At 42.6% G+C, this 25,149-nt stretch overlaps 1 protein-coding gene across 3 annotated transcripts in view; it reads left to right on the forward strand.

Moving 5' to 3' along the window:
* Positions 1–211: 211 nt before the first annotated feature.
* The window catches only part of LOC127417324 (galactosylgalactosylxylosylprotein 3-beta-glucuronosyltransferase 1-like), a 169,139-nt gene continuing 144,201 nt past the window's right edge, over positions 212–25,149 (forward strand). For all 3 annotated transcript variants that reach the window (XM_051657268.1, XM_051657267.1, XM_051657269.1), the window contains exon 1: positions 212–658. The gene's annotated coding sequence lies outside the window, so the exon portion shown is untranslated. The remainder of the gene's footprint in view (positions 659–25,149) is intronic.

The following is a 25,149-nucleotide window of genomic DNA, read 5'->3' on the forward strand; positions in this document are numbered from 1 at the left end:
GGCATTAATATCCACTCATTCTCTCCTCCACACCTCTTTCTACCCCTCTTGCCCCCTCTCAATCTCATCTCTCCCTCTATTTCTCTCATAGCCCACCCTGCTCTGAGCCATAATGGTACATGCCATTAGTGAGCACATCTTAAGCTGGGGGGGGGGGGCAGGGGGGTCCTCTGCCTGTGCGAAGAGGCTACGCTGAAGCCACATAAACACATTCACAGATGTGTCTCCATGCGTACTGACAGCCTGACTGAGCCACGGCTGCCACACTGAACGGAGAGAGAGAAATCAAGGCAGAGACGGAGAGCAACCACCAAGCAAATTATCACACCATTACTGCTGAGTCTTGCCCACATCCCTCTCTCTCTTGGATTGTGGGCTTGAGTGAAAGGGAAGAGCATCTGATTGGGGAGAGAAGAAAACATGGTAAATCTACCGGCAGACTCGTCCCCAAGGCTTCTAATTACCCCCCATGTCTCCACTTTGATGCCAAGCCTGAATCTGGAAGCCACGGCATAAACAAACAGAGGGATGCACTCAATAATTTGACCATAAAACAAAAAAGAAAAAGAGACAAAAGAATAAGAGAAGGAGAGAGAGGATTTTTTTAATGAATGAAGCATCCAACAGCAGGAGGTGGAAATAGCTGTGTCTACATAAGGTAAGACAAATCTTCTTTGGCTCATATGTTACAGGCACATAATGCACAACACAGAGGCAAAAATTTGTGGAGACGACCAATCAGTCACTGTAGGCTGAGACTGCTGTTTCTACCCTGCGTGGAAGATTGAGTGATAGTTTGTGTGGATGAGCCCTGGAGAACAAGCCATGCATACGTTAAGATGTACATGGAGATGAGGTTTTGACAGAGACCTGAGGCTAGCCTGAAGAAAAGATCACTCATAATCCTGACTGAGCTCAAAGAGTGGTGTCGGCTCGGCAGACTCAGGCACCAGCTGGGAACCTTGGGTAACAGTCGTGTTTATATCTGAGTCAATGCACAGAGTGCATCTGTTGTGGTTCTATGTAATCTCTTGACAATAATGGAGCAGAGACTCAGAATGTAGCAAAAATGTCTAAACAGTATAACAGACACAGTAAAAGTGTTAGTTTAGTATGCATGCAATATCTGCACTGCAAGGATAAGGTGCATATCTCTCATAATAGAAGAATTAAGAATGCTTATGCCAGGACAGTTCACTGCTAAGGTTACGCTGCACTGCTAGTCATAATCTACACCTGGGTATTAGTGTTCAGTCATTAAAGGCTTAGTTTAGAGCCCCTCCCCCCACCTGACCCAGTGTCAACGCACACCGAAAACACGCCCGGGAACAAAGTGTGGGGTAAGCGTGAGTTAGACATGATGCTAATTAGAAAGAGAAAGATTTAACGAATCTCAGTAACACCAGCACTCTGTCCACTCTCTTTTATAGTGTAAAACACAAATCTGCCAGCTGTGGAGGCAATAACAGCCATAGCTAAATATTTAAATCATTACATAAGAGCAGAAACGGTGCCGCTCCAGGGTAAGACTATGAAGCTATTAGGAGAGATGTGTAGCAGCAATATCATCGGAAAATACATCTCTGAGGCTTCAATTACCCTGAATCTGGGATGTAGTCCCACATAAACAAATTGGCATTAGAACAGAATAGGAAAGTCTTACGGCAAAGTTTAGTTAAAATGTGACTTGTTATGACAGAGGATATGAATGAAGTTTTTACAGAAACAAGTAAACAACTGTGAGATGAGCCATTGATGGGAGTCGAAATTAATCTCATTATCTCATTTGTTTTCTCTTCCCAGTATAAAAATTTTGTACCCTGCAATTGTTACCGTAGGGATCTATTTCTACTTGATCTAACCATTAAAAATGACTTGATTTGACTGTTGATGTAACCTGATGTGGACAGGTTAATTTAGTCATGTTGAATAAAATTTTTGGCTTGAAATAGCCAGTTAATTTAGATATTACCACATGAAGCACATTTTTTAGGTTACCTGCTGAAACCTTTTTTTTTTTTTTTTTTCAAATAATGAAAGCATTCAGTATCATTACCTAGAGAAAACACCTTAATTCAAGATAAAATGGCATTTTCAACCCATTTTACTTTAATTTTTTCTAGTGAAACAGGATTTTCAACAAGATGTAATGTAGGGTTTTAAGGGGGCTTTTTAACTGAAATGTAAAGGATTAAGTTAAAGTTGACCCTTGACAGCATCTTGACATATCCAATTGGTAACACTTCTATTTTTAAATCTATTGTTATTTGATATTTTTGACATAATTAAATTTTATTACAGAACATTAACCAGCATTCAGTTACTGCTTCAACTATTGGCATGGTTTTAAAAAAGCCTGCAACAGTAGCCTTAAACAGTGCTTAAATAGGTATTTGGCTATTGGTTAACATAGCAAAACCAACAGCACATATAGCCTAGTTGACGTGAGTAGAAGAAAGCCATTTCAGAGGCGGAGCAAGTTATTAGAATTCGATGAAAGATTACGAAGACAAACATGTTTTTCCCCCTTTAGAATGACATGCACTGATAAATTGTGCACAATAAGACCAGTAATATATATTAAAAAAATAAAGAGGGTCTATTTTGTCATACTGACTTTAAAATATTGTCTCCTTATTTGCAGTTAGCTTGATTTATATTATATTATATTATATTATATTATATTATATTATATTATATTACCAGGTGCTGTTAAGCTCTCGTGGGAAACAGTGTGCGATATGGCTGCTCTCAACCCACTCATATATTTTTAGCCTCCACTCTGCTTTGTAGTGTCAGCGCATAGCACTGATAGCTTGTATTTTACCTTCAACAATATTTAAGAGTCACAAACAGAATATTCATACTGTATATGCAGTACAGTAAGCAATGAAATAACTGAATGACTTGCCATAACTTATGATAACTTAAAGGAATATTTCGGGTTCAGTATAAGTTAAGCTCAATCGGCAGCATTGTGGCATAGTGTTGATTGCCACAAAAATTTACTTTCACTTGCAGCTTGTTTTCTTAAAAAAAAGCAAAAATCTGGGCTACATTGAGGCACTTACAATGGAAGTGAATGGGGGCCAATTTTAACATTAAAATACTCACTGTTTCAAAAGTATAGCCTCAAGACATAAACAATATGTGTGTTAACATGATTTTACTAACCTTTTCTGTGTAAAGTTACAGCCACTTTTACAACTTTGTTGCCATAATGATGTAATGTCAACAAACCTTAAAACCCTAAAATGACTGTAAAAATTAAGATTTCAACAACTTTACAGTTCAAATAATACATGGGTTTTAATAGAATAATTAATGAATGTGCTTTTATAAAATTATAAGCTTCACATTTCTGCTTTTAAACCCTCCAAAAATTGGCCACATTCACTTCCATTGTAAGTGTCGCACTGGAACACAGATTTCTGCTTCAGCTGCTCAGACAAAGCAGTGAAGTTTCAGAGATTTTGGGTTAAGTAGGTTTCTGAGACATTTTGAAGTCCTCTGGGTAAAATGCACAGTGTTTTTGTAGTAAAAATGTCTGATGTTGGCATTTGAAAACACACAAAGAAAGGGATGCTAGCAGCACTCTTGCCCTCCATCACACACACTCATAGACACACACACTGATTCAAACTGCAACTACTGTGTCACATTTCTCTCCTTTTTTGCACGAAAAACCCACATTCACACTGTATGTGCCACATAGGCTATTAGTTTGCAGGTGGAGTCTTGGGCCTCTAAAGACTGTAAAGTGATTCACAAGGCCATCTGAATCTCCATGCCATGAATATTAACCAGCACAATTGTTCCCTGTGTGACGCTACTATGGATGCATTATTCATTCATTCCAGCGTTGCCACAGAGTTCCACACTGCTATGGTGAGATCAACTTTGTACCAGCTCACAGTGCCCAGAGTTGAGCGCTAACACCCATAGCTCTCTCTCAGTGGCCAACTAATGAACAGCTGAGAAACAGAATAAGAAAGAAGGAAGAAAGGAAAAGGCAGGAAAACAGATTGCCAGGCCTCAGGCTGGGCTATTATTCTGCCTTCTTGAATTCTGCACCGCAGGGCTTTGAGCTTGCGTTTGGCTGCTGTCTCTAGCCCACTTTAGTTGTGCAGTCATAGACACATGTACACACGCACGTACACAAACACACTCCCATTCCAGAACCATAACACCCCCAGGGACAGCAGCTGTTACCCCCGGAAGAGCTTGTCTCATAGCAGCAGAAGGGGTACGAAGCTAAAGTGAGGGTGCCAGGCCATATTTCCTCAGCGGGGTCTCACGTGGCCGCCCACCTTCCATTTGTCAAACAACTCCATTCATTCATGTATTGCTTACCTATTTCTTAATGATGTCTGGCAGCTGTACAATTACTGCATAATCCTACTATGCTGATTCCTTTTTCTCCTCTGTTTCTTATTCTAGTGAGGTGGCGGTAATTAACTTTATGTGTTTATAGTAATTAAAATAAAAAATGTGGCAAAACTGAGTATGGTCCCAAAAAAATGCATTTGTGCATGGAACTACTTTCTTACGTGACGATCAGAATCTGCAGTTGCTAGTTCAAACCAAATGATGCGTCCAAGCCTCTCAGAAACATAATTTCAGAACAAGTATCACTGATTGGGCTGTTTCTAACAAGTTATTGGAGAAACAAGGATGTGTGTGTGTGTGTGTTCATCTGTGTGTGTGTGTGTGTGTGTGTGTGAGTGAGAGAGAGAGAGAAAGAGAGAGAGAGAGAGAGCATGTGTGATTACCTGAGTTTGTTGTGACTCTCAAATAGAGATGCTGTAGTGTGTTAGTCAGTTTTCTGAAGATAATGTCATTTTGGTCATTTGCATCCTATTTTCTCTGTAGAAAAATAGCCATCTGAGCAGGGATATTCCTCCCTATTTCGCGGTGGCCGGTGCGCTATAGGAAACCGCAATCTCCACCGCCATTTTGAACAGTATGTCCTCTCTAATGTGGAAGCTCTGGTAAGAGATAAACATCTTGAGTTTGTGGAATTAATCAGTTTGTTGTGTCTTTTAGCTGTGATGAGCCTTAATGCTGAAGTTGTTAGTTTAAAGCTGTTTAAAGCTATTTCCCAGATTTAGTAGTGTAGTAGTTATCCAAGCGATCATGGAGTGCAGATGAATGAAAATACTGAAAGACTGACAGCGCTGACTAAATGCACGTCACCTCAACTGGCACTATTACACACAAAAATGGTCTTTTGTCACCTCCTGCTGGCTAAAATCTGCAATGTCACAAAAATAAATGTAAAGAGACACATCTAGCTCTTTACACATCTGCACTGCTCTTAAACTTTAGTTTAGAACAGTACGAACACAAGCGGAGTGATACAAACAGTGAAGCGTCTGAGTGCTGATGTTCTGTGACATCAGTACTTTTTGAACTTCTCTCGTCCAATCAGATTTCGAGGACTGGAACTAACTGTTGTATATTGTAATTTATGATGACACTGTAATTTATGATGACACAGTGTTAATGGGTAGAATGCAGACACAAGAATTATGGTAAGAGGCATATCTTACTTTGGGCAGATGCATGAATGGCTTTTGGCTGCAGATGGCAAACGAGTGAAGCAGCATATCAAACAACAGAGCGAATGGGCACTTCAGATCATTTGAGTAGATTTGATTCCTTTTGTAGACTAATTAAACTAAAATATTAGCATCCCCATTTATCTCAATGGCAGTTGCTCGGTTAGCACAGGACCTTTCAGAAGTACGCGATCTGAAAGCTGTCATGTTTGGACATGGCGCTGAGTTCCGACATCATGTGTCACGTGACTGATTATTCAAGTCATGCTGTTAAGAGACCTCCACAAACAATCTGTTACCAGTAAAGCATATGCTATAATATAATTTTTAAAAAACTTCTGATTTATATGTTGCTTGGAAATAAAATGTATTTAGTCAGAATACACAGTTATTTTGAATGGCTGTCAAAGGCAAAACATGGTGTAGTTTAGGGGCTATCAGGGTAATTCTAACCAGCCAATTCATGACTCCCTGTTGTGCACATGTATGAATGTGTATATTATTAATTTCCCGTTATCATAAAATGACTGACAAGCATTCTTGACTCCTCTCTGAAGCACATGGATTGCAGGACTCAACTAAGAACCACACTTTCATACAAACCTCACATGAGTTTGTTGAAAGATAAAGGGAAAAGCCATCATGGTGGTGAGAGCCATGTAACACAAGCAACATGACTTTTCTTTTCCCAGTCTGCCATCACTGTTGAATGCCACTTGCTACTGTTCCAATTAGTCTGCCTTATATTTCCACCATATAATGATTAAAAAATATTGAATTTTAAGGTGTGAAATTTTTGTTCCACTTGCGTCATTAAACATAATTGAAAGAAAAATACTTTTTAAAACATTTCACAAATACTTCCCACATCTGCCAATGGTTGGACAAGCAAATAGTCCCACCCCAAACTCACGCCATTGGTTGAGCAATGTCTTGATGCACAACAGAGCCAGAGTGTTTACACTTTGAGGAGCAATCAACTTACAAATGGCTTACTAATATTTGTCTCTGCATATTACATTGTCCATAATATTTTAACAATGAAATAAAACTCCCTTGAGCTTTTCCGAGGGCTAGTTATTTTACTGAATGAAGGAAAGGTTCAGGGGACAAATCATGTCCACTCTCACTCACAAACAGCTAAAAAGTCTGAACCATCTAAATGTTCATAAAGACATCCTTTGCTTTACAGAAGCCAAAACTGCCTTCTTGATAAAATGTAAAAAGAGAACCAAGGGGATAAAAAGTAAATGACCTTTAAAAACAATAAAGTCTCCCTTTAGTAAATCTAATTCTGCTAAGTAGCTGTCCACCATGCCTGTCCTCTGAAACAGAAGTGGTAATACATAATGACCCCTCCCCTCCTGTGCTGTTCTGTCTGGAAAAGTCCCACCACAGCTGCTGCTGCGCCCATGATTGGAGCAATGTGAAATATCTGAGACTAATCAGATTTTATAATCCTGTAGACTCACTATATAGTGACCAAGACTGTTTCATCTAGACAGCAAGTGCATTCATATTTAATTTTAGTCTTCAATCACATCCCTCTTACAGTATGAAACAGGATTGACACAGCAGAGTGTCTGGCCTTAATGATTTCTCTTGCTGTTTCACTTTGGGATGAGGGATGGGGAAACAGCATATTGGGTAAATGTAGTTATAGCTGACACACACTTAGTAAAGTGTTCTGTATGTAGACATAAAGTCACATAAAACACTTTTCAAGCAGAACATTTCACAGAGGTTTTCTGGGTTTCTTTGAAATAAATATTTGTTCAAAATGAAGACAAATTAAGTATTTTAGTGTTTGAGGAACATGTCCTTTGTTAATGGAAAAAAAATTACCCTTGTGGTTATTCTGCTAGGACACCTGCGTGTACTTGAGGGGAACAAAAAATGACATTGGGATCAGTTGGTTTAAAGTCGTTACAAAAATAGCTACGAAAAGTGAAGTTTTGGGTTCAGACAATTGTGACTTAAGTGTCCAAAAGTGTCCAAATATTTCTATGGCATTTGTATACACTGAAAAAATGTTAACCTACAAAATGTGCCTCGGTCTAGCAACATCTAAATTAACTAGTTTTATTCAAGTACAAATATTATTTAACATTTCTGAATAACCTGAATATATTTGGTTTCACCAACAAAACTGATTTTAAGGGTTAGATCAAGTATAAATAGCTCCTTAAGGTTACTAATTTTTACAGAATGATTTGTACTTTTGCATTTCATTGCATGTAAATACAATTGTATTTCACTGATAATAATAATAATAAAATCACTAAATATATCTAATGACTGATTAAAATGTATTCTGGAAATATTTTTGTCATTATAATTGCGAGATCTGTTCACCTAATTGACTTAATGCTCATTTTAAAATTTGCATTGATTTGATTAATCATGTTAGGTCTTTATGATAGGAGTGCCATCAGTAATGCTCTCTAGTCAACATTTGTTCTATTATCTATAATGTGACAAATTAGCCTTTAACAACAGTATTCATAACTGTGCAGCAGCATGGCTTGAACTCCAGAAAGAGGTTTTGTGTTTGTCATCAGGTTGCCTTTTGTAGTAATTCCTCTAATGAACTGCCAGTTAATGTAGTTACAGATTGCCTTTCTAAAGCTATTGTCTGCTGTCAACTTGTTGTAATGTTTTTCTAACTTGCCGTTAGGAACTATTGCTCACCTTTTGTGTAATTATCTGGTCAGGACATCACATAAGATCATATCAATGTCAACAAGCATGCTGGGTAGCATCTGATGCAAGACACTGGGCTGCTCTCAGCCTACCTCTGAGTTTTGTTTTTGCTGACCTGTGATGGACCTCACTTGCTTTGACCCTGTATGTATGTGACAGATAGACTGATGAAACCAGATAGGTTTTAGTATATTAATGGATTAACAAGATGTGGCAGAGTTCACTTTAATTATCAGTTTAAAAAAATTGATTTAGTCAACCTCAGCATACTTGGTCTTGAATTAAATCAGTCTGCTTTAGAACTTTGAGGTAGGGACTCAATTACCATATGAGCTACTCAAATGTGAATAGTAAAAAACAAAAACAAAAAATCAAAACAGGATATACCCTATCCATTAGCTTGAAATGAATAACTCATGGGCAAAGCTGCTGGCCCCTGAATGATCTGATTGTGGTCGCTCTGTTATTTTACTGCGGTAAAAAGCCAGTATGTAATTGAGCACAAAGATGCCTCTAATAATACCCATGACAAAGACATAAAAGATCAAAGTTTAATGCTCAAATAATGAAAATTTGAGCATTAAACTGAAATTTTAATTATGGGTAGTGTGACTTTTTGATGAGCCAGTTCAGACATAGAAAAATGGATATTGTGTAGACCTGCTGCGCTGTAGCTGTCTACCTCTCAGGTCAATCAAGGTGAAATTTACAACATTAGCGCTGTGTACAGACGTCCTGAAATATTATGCTCTGAGCTAGAGGGCTTGCTGTATGTAGCGTGGAGGAGGGCGGGGCCAGGCCGGAATGATGCACGCCCGGACCCCAATCACCTTGATGAGGTGAGCGAGGGATAAAGGTGACCGGAGACGACAGTTTGAGAGAGAAAGAGCTTCATGAAGCTGTCCTACATGTTTGGTTGTGTTTTGGCTTTTGCTTTAATTCACTATTAAATTATGAGTTGCACCTTCAAGCCGGTTTTCACCTCCTCCTTTCCCTTATAACTCCTTTACATTGTGGCTGAAACCCGGGAGGGCGGAGGGATGCCCGTCGTAGAGTCCTCGACACTGCCGTCCACCCAGGGGAGCACCGCTGCCATCCACCGGGGGACAGAGTACCCCAATCGCCTGGATGCGGGGAACGGCCGCCGTCCACGAGGCGAGGAGGGACCGGACTCCCCGACTGCCTGGAGCGATGGAGCCGCTGCCAGGGGTGGAGGAGTGCCCTGCCGGCCGCCAGAAACACAGAGGGGTTGAGGGAAGACTGCCGTCCGCGAGAGGAGGAGGGAATCAACTCCTGACCGCTTGGAGCAGTAGGGCCGCTGCCAGAGGCGGAGGAGTGTCCCCACATGCTGCCAGAAACTCGGAGGTGCGTTCTGTCCACTGGGGGTTGGAGGTTTGACTCCGGTCTGCCCGGGGAGGAGTGGCTGTCATCCGCCTGACAGGGTGGAGGAGTGATCAAGGACCACGCGACGGCGCATCAGAGAACTGATGAGTGAGTTTCTTTTTTCTCTCTCTCCTCTCTCTCTCATGCTGTCGCTCCATGTTGGCCTTTCCCTCGCCTGTTTTTTTTTTCTTTTTTTCTCCTGTCCCAATCACATTGATGAGGCGAGCGAGGGATAAAGGCGACCGGAAACGACAGTTCAAGAGAGACAGAGAGTTTCAGGCAGCTGTCCTGCATGTTTGGTTGTTATTTGGCTTTTGCTTTAATTCACTATTAAATTATAAGTTGCACCTTCAAGCCGGTTCTTGCCTCCTCCTTTCCCTTATAACCCCTTTACACTGTACCACATACATTCATTTTCAGATGAACTGAGACTCACTGTCATTGACTCTTAAAGTGCAGTCCATCTCTGAAACTGGGAGACATGCTGTTGGCCACTTTCATTTACCTTTCAAACAGCAATTTAATATGCTACTTAGATGTATTCACAGAGGACCACTTTCTGCCATGGCTTGGTATTTCACATTGCCCTGAGAGGCTATTTGAATTTACACTGGTCTGTATGAATTGGCAGGGAAAGGCCAAGAAAATACTGCAAATAAGCTAATTTCAAGAGCTACTTGCACTAACTATATGTTATTACATGTAATTAAATTAACTTATGTATGGTTGTATCACAGTGAAAACTGTGGCCTAACAGGTCTTATCTCAATAGTTTCTTAAAGTACTCTATCTATCTATCTATCTATCTATCTATCTATCTATCTATCTATCTATCTATCTAGCTGTCTGTCTGTCTATCTGTCTATCTATTTAATTTTTTTTCAGTTATTGGGTAGATTATACTCAGATGCAGAATACATAGCATGTTACCAATTTCAGAGCATGTTGAAAGCAATGCCATGTTGGAAGTTAGTATAGTACATAGCATTAAAGCTGACAACTTTCCACAGCTGGCTATTGATTTTTTACCCACAGTGAGATTTAATGTCAGCACTTCCTAATGCTGCTTTTCAGTTTTGATTTGTCCAACTCTGTTTGACCTCTTACCAGTGATGTCCAGTCTCAAGGTGCTGAGATGAGGGGGCACATGTGCCTTTTGAAATGGCTATTGCAGCTTAATGAGTGTCGGAGAAATCCCATTAAGGTCCATCAGTTGCACAAATTATGTTTACAAAGAAGCATTGAACAGCTGCTCGTAATTTTTCTCCAGAGAAGTGAGCCCTTATTGCTGGGAGAATGAAGGGGTTTGAAAAGCATGTCAATGACCATGCGTACCATAAGGATAAAATCATTTATGTACTGAATCATATAACAATATTCTGACCACATGCCAATATACAGCTTTCTGTGGGATATATAGTTTAAAGTCCCCATGCACCTGCTTGATGTGCACAGTTTTCTTACCTGTGTTGACATACTGTGTTTCCTATTGAAACAGGAAGTTGGGGTGGGACATATAAAAGATCTAGCCCCTTTTTAAAAAATAACCAATACCCTTTATTTTACATCTTGATTTAGAGAGCATTTGTTTTGGACAAAATGTGCAGTATGAATCATTAATATTTTTGCTTTGTATTCCCATAAGAAAGAGACTATAAAATGGAAATGTTTATATCTGCTAAAAGTGAGTTTTGTCAGTGTTTAGAGTAAACTTGCATACAGATGGCCATAAAGCTAATAGACTTGGAATAAAAGCCATTTAAAATTCCCAATTTAGATTTTTTATTTGTCTTTAAAAGTGTCAGTCATGTACAGACTTTGTCACGAGCAATTGCACGTCACTGGATGTTCTTATAAAAATATTTTACAAGACTTGTTTGCTGAAAGACTCCATGTGGATTAATGATGGAGGGGTGTGCAGGCTTTGACACTGTTCAATTGTTCCATAAATGTTAAATGAGATAAACAGAAAACGAATCGATTTGTCTGCAGTTAAAACATGTCAGTGGGAATTCGGAGGTAAAAGCGCCTGATGTATCGACAACCTTGTGCAGTAGCGAACTAATCCACTCATGTCTTCGGTAGCACACTGTGCTCTTATTGACATGCTAATGTTATGTATTAAAGACAGTGTGCATCTCAGTTAGTACGGGGATTCCCTCTCTACACCCCGAGCTGGTCCAATGCTTTTTACACCACTGCAGTTATTCTAAATGAGCTATAAAGCTAAACTCGGACAAGAGGGAATTTAAAAAACAGGGATCCAGCACTTCTTACACTAACAAAGAGAATAGCAGATTTTCTTTTTCTTGCACCATATTCTATCTAGAGTATTTGTATTTAGGGAGAAAAAGTTAGCAAAGCTTGAAAACTGCTATTTGTTTCTTAGTCATCCTCCAATTGTGAGCAAACTGTGATCCTCATAGGTAATGAGTCTGGTGTGCCAACTATTTGCATAGCCAATTAAACCTTCCTGCCTTCAATAGGGGCACTTTAAGAGGATAATCAGGGTTGGATGGTTGGTTGAGACAGCATGGTGACAGGATGCCTGACTAATTTTGGACTATTGGCTGAATGAGAGTCAAACAAGTAGCTTGTAGGAACAGTAGCATGGATTTTAGATTAAGACATTAGCTGTGATGTCTATGCATTACCAGAGGGGGTGAGCTATTAAAAATATTTTTTGTAACAATGTGAATGTTGCAAGACTATTTTATATGGAGCTAAATTCATGACTAAAGTCTTTGAAGCATAAAACCATGGTGAATTTCTCTAATCCAAAAAATAAATGCATTGTATGATCAGTGCTTGCATTTAAATGCGTTGAATTTACAGTGCTTGCATTTTGGGAGGCCGAAATTTAACATGGTTGTATTTTTAAGCATTGAGAAACATTTCACAACTAATTTCATTATTAAAAATTAAAAAATTGTAGGGCTTTACTGGTTGTTTAGATCAGTGTTACTATCAGAAATAATTAATAATTATTTCTATAGTTATTAATTAATATTTAAATTAAATAATATAATCTAACTCATTAAAACCTCATATGGGGCTCCAGTAAATGTAGTGCGCTACATTTAGGAGCGGGTTTGGTTATTAGCAATAATTAATAATTATCAAAGATAATTAATAATTATTAAAATCAATAGTACATTGATTTGAATCAATGTTAGCTTTTTATAATCCTTTAAATCAACAATTATCAAAGATAATCGTTAATTATTAACATCGATGAAACATTGATTAAAATTAACACTAGCTTATTGATCCTTCAAATTCAACAATCATCAAAGATAATTATCGATTATCAAAAATCAATAGAATATTAATAAGGATTAATATTGCTGGGGCACCACCCTGGAATCAGAGACTAATAACCAGATAGTATAACAGTCCCAATATTAGATTGTTCTCTTAGGAAAATCGACATCCAAAGAATATCGATTTTTGAAAAAACAAAAACAAATGAAGGCTTGAATCCGAGCACTGACATCCCGTCAGCATTTGACACAGGTGTATGCAAAACAAACCAAAACACTTCTCTTTGAAATATAACAACGTTTATTTATGCAGTAATATCAATTAATAATCAATACAATGCAGTCAATAAACTTCCAACATCCAACTACAAACTAAACAGTGACATGATTAGATATGGTAACCTAAATAATCCTATAACACATGAGGAAGGTGTGTGTGAGAGAGAGAGAGTGTGTGTGTGTGTAAGGAGGGACACGCACAAAATGGCGGACGTGACTCTCGTGGAGAGTATGTCACGCGAGATTTCTGGCCAGAGAATATGGCCGCGAATGTGGGTGGAGAGAAACCGGTCAATGGTGTCTGCCAGTTTACCACGCGTCTCCGCTTGTACGAAAACTTAGGGACAAAGCTGAGCTTTATCACGAAGTTATCTACTAGCCAAAAATGTGTGCGAGAATGTTTGTGAGGGGTCGCGCGTGTGTGTGTGTGTGTGTGTGTGTGTGTGTGGTTAGTACGAGAGAGAGTGAATTAAGGTGACGGCACCAAAGCCGGTTTTGCGATCGTGGGAGAGAAAGCAGCTGTTAGTTTATCACTCAGAGATGCGGTGAACGGCTCGTAAACTGTCCCATGGCCTTTGATTCAACACAGCAGATCTCATTCATGATACCAGTACATTACAGTAATACCTTGAGTATTTTTATTAGCAATGAGCAGACTCGGCGGTCCGTAAACTGTACAAACAATAACCTTGATACACAAGAATAACACACTATAATATTCTATCTCTGCCCAGACGTAAACCTCTTACTTGAATCGCATGAGGATGCAGCTAGAATGTGTGTTCATCCGTCATTTGACTCCGATTCAGTTCCTCGAGGCTCGGGTGATGCCGTTTCCTCGCTCTGTCGTTGGGTGGTACGGCTGCTGATTCTCGGCGGGCTGGCAGAGATATCAGCGACGTCGACTTGATTGAAGATGGAAGAGAAATCTTTTCTCTTCACTTCTCCAGGCAAACGGATGAAGATGCGGATTGCTCGGCGGTCTCCTTCAGATCCGTTAGTGTTCAGTGGAACACAGAGTAATCTCAACTCGTCCAGCGAGATGGAGATTGTATGGCCACAGTTTCAAGTTGGATGTTACTTCCTTGTGCCACGAGGCTACACCTGAGAGCAGCGATGAGCTATGTCTACGCATGGCGAGAAAAGTTGCTGTAAGCAAATCCAGGAAGCATCTCAGAAATATTTCTACTCCTGATGACGTCATGGTTGAGGGGCGTTCTGTTGTGTGCCTCATTCAATAGGAGTTGAGAGTTCGATCCTTTAGTGAGCAAGGCTTCATGGGATTTGTAGTCTGTTTTGGACTCCCTTTGTTTGATTTTGGCGCAATTTATATCAGTAAGATTTATGACTTTGTATGTGGGCCTCAGTTAGGTTTTACAACTGTGTTAGGCCTGCCTTTGTCTTCTATCTGGATACATGAGGCCCAACAAAATAAATATTTACCTTCCAAAGTTCGTTTCCAAACTATTCAGTTCATTTGAAAATAACATCTAGATTTTTTGACAGGTAAAATTCAGCCCCTTCTATTTCTCTTAACAAAATTCACTTCCTCAAATTCAGTGGTTCAAATTCAGTTGGAAATTCAACCTTCCACATCCGGGAACTGCAGGAAAAGCAGCAGAGTACCAATTCACAATCTCAACCTGGTGCTATTCATTCTCACCAGTAGGTGGTGCAACGCAATCAGGTGTTAACTGCTGAAGACCAAAGCTACAGGTAGAGAGAACAGCCATGTATGTTTTTATAGTTTGTTTGAAAAGAAATGAGCAGAAACAAGAAAACAAGAAAATAAAATCAAATAATATATTACAATAAAAATAATAAATGAATGAATGAAAAATTAATTAGGCCTAAAACAATAAACAATAGGCCTACCTTTGTGCACGAGTTGGTACAAAGTGGCCACATTATATAGTATTAAATTCAGAAGGAATGATGTCAATGTTATACTGTATCTACGGGGAACTGTCTATCTTGGGGCGTCTTCCCACATTCCTTCTCTTTACAAATGCTCATCTTCCTCTCTGACACTGAAGGGCATTGTCACAAGCACATTGTTATGCATTGATGATCAGTTTGTGCGCAAAGCGCAGATCTCTGCTTAATCAGTTAATGTTTGTATATTTACCCTATGTTAGTGCTTCCACCACCCTATTGTGCACATGAAATAGGCCTGCCAACACCTCTTAATAAATTTATATAGTCTTCTCAGACCCTAAAAGCTTGCACCCCGATGGTCAACCCACAGATGATAAATGAAACATTGCAAATGCACATTTGATGAACAAAACAGTGATTGAGTAAAAACAGTAGATCATAGCATCCAGCACAAAAATAATTACAAAACTATGTATTTAATTATGTAGTAAATTAGTTTGATTATTTAAGAAAATAAATCTGAACATTTCTCAGTGAGCTAAATTACAAGTATTCATAAAGTTATGCACAAATTTATGAATGAGCGACACTGTATGGTCAGATATCAGCACTTCACAAGGACAGCAAAGAAGCACTTAAAAGTGTGTCATGCATTCATGTTAAGTGCAGGTTTGGGAAACGTACATGAAAAAGGAAAGAACGCATGTAGAGAATGCTCTTAAGAGCTAAGACCCATAGTTATCGGAAAAGCACGCATGCCTGTTTCTCATAACCAAGCCACATTTTATGACTAAATATTAAGCCTAATATATGGATATATTAATAGGCCTACCAGCTCCATTGATAAAAGTGTCATTTGTTTAGGCTAATAAATTCATTATAATGTAATAAGGGGCTAAATAGAAAAGAAATTTAGTGCTAAAAAATTTTACATTTGTGAATAGCAGGGGGCCTGGGAAGCTCAGTGGTAAAGATGCTGTTGACCATCCCTGGAGTTCGCTAGTTTGCTAGTTCAAATCCCAGGGTGTGCTGAGTGACTCCAGCCAGGTCTCCTAAGCAACCAAATTGGCCCAGTTGCTAGCGAGGGTAGAGTCACATGGGGTAACCTCCTTGTGGTCACTATAATGTGGTTCGTTCTCGGTGGGGCGTGTGGTGAATTGAGCACGGATGCCGCAGTGGATGGTGTGAAGCCTCCACATGTGCTAGGTCTCCATGGCAATGCGCTCAAAATGCCACGTGATAAGATGCACAGGTTGATGTTCTCAGATGCAGAGGCAACTGGGATTCATCCCCCACCACCCGGATTGAGGCGAATCATTACACGACCACAAGGACTTAAAAAGCACACTGGGAATTGGGCATTCCAAATTGGGTGAAAAGAAAAACATTTGTGAATGGCAATTGTTGTTAAAGTTACAAAAAAAAAAACATCACTTTTTTGTGCTTCAGTTCTTGAACACAGTTTTCCCTTGGCACACCCAAAGTCTTGTTTCTGGCTATGACTTTCCAATGATCCAAATATATACAAGTTATTAAACGTTCCTTATTCTCTGATAAACTGTGAAAATGAAAGATAAATTTAAGTTGCACTTATGACTTTTGAGTGGTTAAAAGCCTTGTTTAATTTACGAAGTTTTTACTTTACTACTTTGATGCTTTTTGGGAAACGCGCCGTAAAGATTCAGTACTACTTTAGTGATACTAACAGTTTTACTTAGTGCCTCGGGAAACCTAGCCATGGAGAAATAAGTGAAATGAGACAAAAAAGTTTCCAATTCGGGACTGGTCACCCTACTACATTATACGTAATGCCTACCTACATAGCAATCAGCTCTTCAGTCATCTGAGTTATGTAATAACCTGGACAATGTATCGGCAATCTTTTTATAAAAAATTTAAAAAGCCAATGCATTCCACATACTGGTCTGTGCTTCACTACAATGTAAATGCATCCACTCTGCGCAGTCCAATGTATCGCACTGTGCGCAGCTTTGCCACACCTTTTGATAGAGATTTTGATAGCTGACAGCTAAATAAAACAGGCTGTGTGTCTAAAAAGTAGGCTAAGAAATTTTGTGTGCAGATGCAAGGGATATCAATAGGCTATTTCTAAAACAGACAACTAATATTTCTCTGGCACACGTACGTAGGTTGCAGAACCCATGCCTACGCAGAAGAATGTTGGCACGAAGTCCTGTCTATAGACCCTTCCCTAACTATTACGGTTTGCGTCACAGACATTCCTTAGTCTGGTTGCTTAATGAGAGAGAGATAATATGTTGTTGCATTAAAAGTTAAGTTGCGGTTGATAATTATTCTGTTGCACGGCACTGAGGAACTGATGATGATGCAGGTTGACCAATCAGTGGAAAGGTGCGTTTCATGCCCACCCACATGTGCAAATCAAATATGTATCTATTTTCTACCCATGAACAATTTTGAAAAACAAACTATCAAAATATACACGGCTGTTCTCTCTACCTGTAGCTTTGGTCTTCAGCAGTCAACACCCAACTGCATTGCACCACCTACTGGTAAGAACGAATAGCACAAAACTGGGATTGTACATTGGTACTCTACTGCTTTTCCTGCAGTTCCCAGATGTGGAAGTTTGAATTTCTAACCGCGAATTTTGTTAAGCGAAATAGAACGGGCTGAATTTTACCTGTTGAAAAATTTAGATGGTATTTTCAAATGAACTGAATATTTTGGAAATGAACTTTGGAAGGTGAATATATATTTTTTTATTTTTTAATAATGAAATTAGTTGTGAAATGTTTCCAAATGAAATATTCAATGTTTAAATTACAACCATGTTAAATTTCAGCCTCCCAAAATGCAAGCACTGTAATTGCAATGCATTTATATGCAAGCACTATTAATACAATGCATTTATTTTTTCTATTAGAGCAATTCACCATGCTTTTATGCTTCAAAGACTTTAGTCATGAATTTAGCTCCATAGTTTTAGCAGTCATATTCATATCAGTCAGTATTAAAGTCACCTAAAAAATTACAAGTAATCAGATTAAACAAGAGAAGCTAAAATGATCCAAATAAAAGGACTGCACTCAATTCTAATATTATTTTGTTCTGATTCAACACACAATGGTTTTCAAAAGATGTAAAAAGTATTAAGTAAGAATTTGCAGATCTCATCAGGGTAGAATCAATAACCGTACACAAAGGACTTTATATCAGCGTTACCTATTTGGGTTATTACACTCATTTAGAGTGATGTTGGTCACTGGATCCATAGCAGCATCAGAAAATTTTATAAGAAGCATCTCACTCTGGAGTGTTACTTGATTCTGAGAGTGATGTGCCATAAGGTATTGACCTGTTAGCTAAGTGTTTGATTTCCTATATTTCCGCCAAAGGGGGTCCAGCTTCAATGTTTGTCATCCAAGCACCTCCCTTTGGGGTTGATTCAGTGCCCTTTTTGTGTGCCTTGATGCATACCCCGTTTTTGCGCCACTGGTAGTGAGTGAATAAGATGCAGTTTATTTGTGCTGAAATACCATGCACAAAAGTGACACAGCTGTTTAGTGAATTCACCTGTAACAGTATAGAAATGGGCAAGGAGGAGGTGGGAACCGGATGAAGCATCAAAGTAATATTTTAATGAAAACTTAAACAAAAAACACAAACATAAACACTCACACGGCAGTTGCATGTGGCTCTCTCTCTCAAACTGCCGCATCCGGCTCAGCCTTAACCCTCGTCTCGACTGATTAGCCTGATTGGGGGCCGGCCGTGCGCACTCACGGCCCGGCCCCACCCTCCTTCTCGTCACATCACCACTGAGTGATTACAAAATGAATTTGGTCCTGATGAAAGTTGGTTCTGGTTGATCAAACTCGTTCTCATCAGCCACAGTGTCAGCTGTCAAAGAAAAGCTGCTTTATGCTTTATGCTACCTTTGAAATGTGACATTTTGTTGTGACATTGTGATATTTTGGATTTGCATTAAATCTTGAAAATCATGGCTAGTTTCTAATGACATTCACCTTATCGGACAGGGCAGTTTTATCCTTTAGATAAGCTTTAAGGGAATTGACATTAGGGGCTTATTTTGTGTGGAACTGGCAGCCATTAGAGAGTGTGTAATTGATCGGTGTGTGGCCATTTCTCTCTCACCCTCTCTGTACACAAGTGAAGTGGATCGTCACCTCTTAGGCAGGTGTTAGCTAGAGATGTGAAAGAAAAGAGTAATGGTGTAAGCAATACTTTCTCATTTACAATCATTTACACTACTCAATATTAGAGAGCTAAAGAAAACATTTATTTATTTATTTTTGGTAGGATTTGAACACCTATGAGCTGGCCAATGGTATATGTAGGGCCCTATGATTTCCGAGATGATGAAAACATGGACGGAATCGAAAAATCCAGTCATAAAAATGGAATTAATTATAAGATGCAGAATGTTACAGAAAATTGTCATATTTGGGATAAAATGAATCCATTAATGCACATTTAATCAAAGTAAAATGGTGATACGCCAAGTATAATGAATAAACCACAAAAGGCTGAGGTGTAAATAAAAAAATATACAGTCTGCATGTGGTGCGTGCTTCAAAATGTGTGAAGTCCTGTTGTACTGAAAAAAAAAAGTTCATCAATGCTTTCATTAAAATAGTGATTTCATTGTGCAGCAATGTATTTCATAGAAAAAAGTTGTGTTTTGGAATGTGCTGCGAGGATTTTAAAGCACTTCATTTGATAAAAATAATGCAATGGTTTGTTGAAAAGTAATTGTTGTTCCCTATCTGTCACTCACTCGACATTGTGTCGATGTAGTGACACAAGGGGTCACTCTTGGGAGCCCGAGACACCTCTGGTCTTTGATAAAAGGCCAATGAAAATTGGCGAGTGGTATTTGCATGCAACTCCCCTGGACATATGGGTATAAAAGTAGCTGGTATGCAACCACTCATTCAGATTTTCTCTTCGGAGCCGAACGGTCATGCTCATTGAGCTGAATTCTACTGTTCATTCACCTCTGCTGGATATGACGCCGCATTTCAGAGGCTTCTCCCTCCTCTGCACTGGTGCACTGCAGAGAATGCCCCTGGGCGCTTCGGCAGAAAACAAGAGAGTATATTTTCTGAAAGAGCTTTTTTCCTCTAAAAGAGTATATATTTCTCTAAAAGAGGGGCACACACGGAACGTCTTTTTAAATACGCGTCTTTTTAAAGATGCCTTTCCGATTGTGTGTTATGCCTGGTTGCGGTCGTTATCTCTCAACTTCGGATGGTCATGATCGCTGTCTTTCGTGTCTGGGCGCGACCCACACGGAGGCAGCGTTTGTGGATGGTTCATGTTCTCATTGCAAGAACATGACCATGGCAACGTTGCGGTCGCGGCTTGCTTTCGTAAGAAAGCAAGCCACCCCAGCGGCTCCCCGCCTCGGTCCTTCTACCTACAGGTATGAGGCCAGCGCGGCTAGCACTGGTGGCGATTTGGGGACCCCAATGGGATCGTCTCCGCCGGCGGACCTCCCATTCCCCAGCACGCTTGTCTGCCCCAGTTGGGCTTCCGGATGAGTTTGCCGGCTCGTCTCATGGCGAGTCTGGCTTCTTGTTCGGAACCCGCGAAGATGATGAGCTCTCAAGCGCAGCATCGGAGAGCGGGCTTGTCCAGTCGGACGCAGAAGCCTCAGCTGGGCTTCCCCCCTCGGGGACGACTGCCCAGTCACAGGCCGATGCCTAAATGATGGACATGCTTTCCCGGGCGGGAACCCTCCACTCTCCCCTGAATCCTCACGGCTTGATGATTGGTTCCTCGGCTTGCGGCGCCACTCAAAGCAGCCACGCCCCGCTCCAGTGCCATTCTTCCCAGAAGTGCACGAGGAGCTGACGAAATCGTGGGAGGCAACTTTTACTGCCTGGCCCCAATTCTGCAGTTCCCCCGCTCTCACTACCCTTGATGGTGGGGCGGCCAGGTGCTATACGGCAATTCCCCCAGTGGATAAGGCGCTCGCAGTGCACCTATGCCCACAGAGCGCCGCCACCTGGCGCGGATGCCCTAAGCTCCCGTCCAAGCCCTGTAGGCTCACGTCGTCCCTGACGGCTAAAGCCTACAGCGCTGCTGGACAAGCCGCCTCTGCCCTGCATGCCATGGCTCTCCTGCAGGTCCACCAAGCCAAGGCATTGAAAGAACTGCACAAGGGTAGTTCTGCCTCCAGATTTGATGCAGGAACTGTGCTCGGTGACCGACCTCGCTCTCCGAGTGACGAAGGTCATGGCGCGGTCTCTCGGGCGGACGATGGCCACACTAGTGGTCAAGGAGCGCCACTTTTGGCTCAACCTGGTCGAGATGGGCGAGGCCGACAAGACACGGTTCCTTGCTGCCCCCATTTCCCAGGCTGGCCTATTTGGTGACATCGTTGAGGACTTTGCCCAGCAGTTCTTGGTGGTGAAGCAGCAGACGGAGGCAATCCTGCACATCCTGCTCCGGCACGGCTCAAGATCCCGCACCCCATCTGCTCGTCGCCAAGGGCGTCCCCCTGCGGTGACTGCACCGGCTGCGCCGCAGCCCGCCCCTTCGACCCGGCCCCGGCATATGGAGCCCACCGCAGGAAGCAGACACCACCCGTCTCACAGATGGCCCCTGAGACGGGCGACCCAGAGATGAAGGAACCCACTCACCTGGAGCTGGTAAAAAGACCACTCCATCCCCCGGTGGAGGGCCAGGCAGAAAGTCTTTTGTTGCATTTTTGTTTGATTTTGCCGCAAACCCAAGTGGCTGCGGTACCCAACAGTACAGCAAAAGAGCGGCTTCCTTCCTCCCTGGGTCACATACCTGGTGTGCACGATCATCACCACGACTACCGTCCATGGGTTTTTTCATGCAGGATTGGCGCTCCAGCGGTGGACTTTCCTCCCCCATCCCAGGCTGTTCCGGGGATGGTCACAAGGAGCCAGGTAAGTGCTTGATGTCCCTAGACTCAGCACGGTCATGACATGGTGTGGCACCTCGAGCTCCGCCCCACCGCGAGGCCCCACCTGCCGGTACGTCCGATGATATTGTCCCCTTGGTCCCCCTTGTGCAGAACTTGGACGCATGGCTTGCGCTTTCCAATCTGTCACAATGGCTGATCCGGACCGTCAGACTCGACTACGTGATTCAGTTCGCCAGGCACCTGACCAGGTTCAGCAGTATTCACTTCACCTTGGTCAAGAGCGAAAACACTGCTACCTTGCGTGCGGAGATCGCTACCCTCCTATGGAAGGGTGCGATAGAACCTGTCCCTCCAGCCGAGATGAAGAAGGGGTTTTAAAGCCCCTACTCTATCATACCGAAAAAAGGCGGTGGGTTGCGGCCAATCTTGGACCTGCAAGTACTGAACATGGCCTTACACAGACTCCCATTCAAAATGCTGACGCAAAAACGCATTCTGGCGAGCGTCCAGCATCAAGATTGGTTCGCGGCGGTAGACCTGAAGGATGCGTACGTCCACGTCTCGATCCTTCCTTGACACAGACCCTTCCTGCAGTTTGCATTCGAGTGTCAGGCGTATCAGTACAAAGTCCTCCCTTTTGGCCTGTCCCTGTCTCCTCGCATCTTCACGAAGGTCGCAGAGGCTGCCCTTGCCCCGTTAAGGGAGGTGGGCATTCACATTCTCAACTATCTCGACGAATGGCTAATCCTAGCTCACTCTCGAGACATGTTGTGCGCACACAGGGACCTGGTGCTCTCACACCTCAGCCGACTAGGGCTTCGGGTCAACTGGGAAAAGAGCAAGCTCCTCCTGGTTCAGAGCATCTCTTTTCCCGGTTTGGAGTTGGACTCAGTCTCCTTGACGGCGCCCCTTACGAACGAGCTTGCCCAGTCAGTGCTGGCCTGTTTGAAGGCATTCAAACAGAAAACAGCTGTTCCACTGAAACTTTTTCAGAGGCTCTTGGGGAACATGATATCCTCAGGGGTGGCCACCCCGCTCGGGTTGATGCATATGAGGCTGCTTCAGTACTGGCTCCAGACTCGAGTCCTGAGATGAGCATGGCACCACGGGACACATTGCGTGGTCATCACGCCGGTCTGTCACCGTTTTTTCAGCCATTGGACCGACCTCTCGTTTCTACGGGCAGGTGTTCCTCTAAAACTGGTCTCCAGATGCGTCGTGGTCACGACAGATGCCTCCAAAACAGGCTGGGGTGCTGTTTGCAACAGGTACACAGCCGCCGGCCTGTGGATGGGCCCACAACTGCATTGGCACATCAACTGCCTCGAGTTGTTGGCAATTCTGCTCGCCCTGTGGAGGTTTTGGAAGGTAGCAGCGTTTTCGCTCTTGACCAAGGTGAAGTGAATACTGCTGAACCTGGGCGGGTGCCTGGCAAACTGAATCACGTAGTCAAGTCTGACGGTCCGGATCAGATCCAGGGCAAGCACGTGTTAGTTCGGACAGACAACACGGCAATGGTAGCATATGTCAGACCCTGTGCAAGGTCAGGGAGGATGAGGAGCAGGTCATCCTGGTAGCAATCTACTGGCCCACCCAGATGTGGTTCTCGGACCTCACACTCCTCGCGACAGCCCCCCCTGGCAAATTCCCCTGAGGAAGGACCTTCTTTCTCAGGGACGGGGCACCCTCTGGCACCCGCGACCAGACCTCTACCAGACCTGTGGTGGTTGACATGATCACTCAGGCTAGGGCCCCCTCTATGAGGTGTCTGTATGCCTTTAAGTGTCGTCTGTTCACTAAGTGGTGTTCTTCCCGATGGGAAGACCCCAGAGATGCGCAGTCGGATCAGTGCTTTCCCTCCTGCAGGAGAGGTTGGAAGGGAGGCTGTCCCCTTCCACCTTGAAGGTGTATGTTGCCGTCATAGCAGCACACCATGACGCAGTCGACGGTAAGTCCTTAGGGAAGCACAACCTGATAATCAGGTTCCTAAGAGGTGCCAGGAGGCTGAATCCCTCCAGACGTGCCTCGTTCCCTCATGGGACCTCTCTGTAGTTCTTCAGGGTCTATAGAGAGCCCACTTTGAGCCTTTGCAGTCAGCCGAGCTTAAGGCACTCTCCTTGAAGACTTCCCTCCTGACTGCGCTCACTTCCATCAAGAGGGTAGGAGACCTGCAAGCGTTCTCTGTCAGTGAAACGTGCCTGGTGTTTGATCCAGGTTACTCTCACATGATCCTGAGACCCCGACCAGGCTATGTGCCCAAGGTTCCCACCACCCCTTTTAGGGACCAGGTGGTGAACCTGCAAGCGCTGCCCCAGGAGGAGGCAGACCCAGCCCTGTCGTTGCTGTGTCCGGTGCACGCTTTACGCATCTATTTGGATCACACGCAGAGCTTTAGGATCTCAGAGCAGCTCTTTGTCTGCTTTGGTGGACAGCAGAAAGGAAGCGCTGTCTCCAAGCAGAGGATCGCCCACTGGCTCATTGATGCCATAACTATGGCATATCATGCCCAGGACATGCCACCCCGGGTAGGGCTACGAGCCCATTCTACCAGGGGTGTAGCAGCTTCCTGGGCCCTGGCCAGAGGTGCCTCTCTAACAGACATTTGCAGAGCAGCAGGCTGGGCAACACCCAACACCTTTGCAAGGTTCTACAACCTTCGGGTGGAACCGGTTTCGTCCCAGGTAGTGGCACGCAATACAAGCGGATAAGCCCGGGATAGCCAGCCGGGTGTTTCGCTTGCACATAGCACCTTCCACCTCCTTTTGAGCTGAAGACATGCACCATTAGTTCCCAGTAGTGTTCACAAGTTTTGTTCCCTGGTTGACTTCCTCCGAGCCCTGTGGCAGTCGAGTATTCGGAAAGACTCGCCGCCGGCCCAGTACACATGCTAACTAAGAGTCCTGTTCTGGGGTAGGTGCTTCGCATGTGGCGGTTCCCTGTAAGGCTAACCCCATGCGATATATATCTTCCGCTAATTCGTTTCCCTATTGGCAAACTGCATCTTCCTTGGGCAGAGCCCCTCTGCCCCAGTCTCCATGTTTGTAGCAACTCCTCCCCCATTGGGCAGGATCTACCTTGAAAACTCTCCACATGGTTGGAAAGACCATGTGACGTATCCTTCCACTTAAATATCCCCCCATCTCTTTGGGTGAGGTGTGGTCTCCGTGGTGTCTTC

This window comes from Myxocyprinus asiaticus, chromosome 26 (genome assembly GCF_019703515.2).
Source record: "Myxocyprinus asiaticus isolate MX2 ecotype Aquarium Trade chromosome 26, UBuf_Myxa_2, whole genome shotgun sequence".
Lineage (NCBI taxonomy): Eukaryota > Metazoa > Chordata > Actinopteri > Cypriniformes > Catostomidae > Myxocyprinus > Myxocyprinus asiaticus.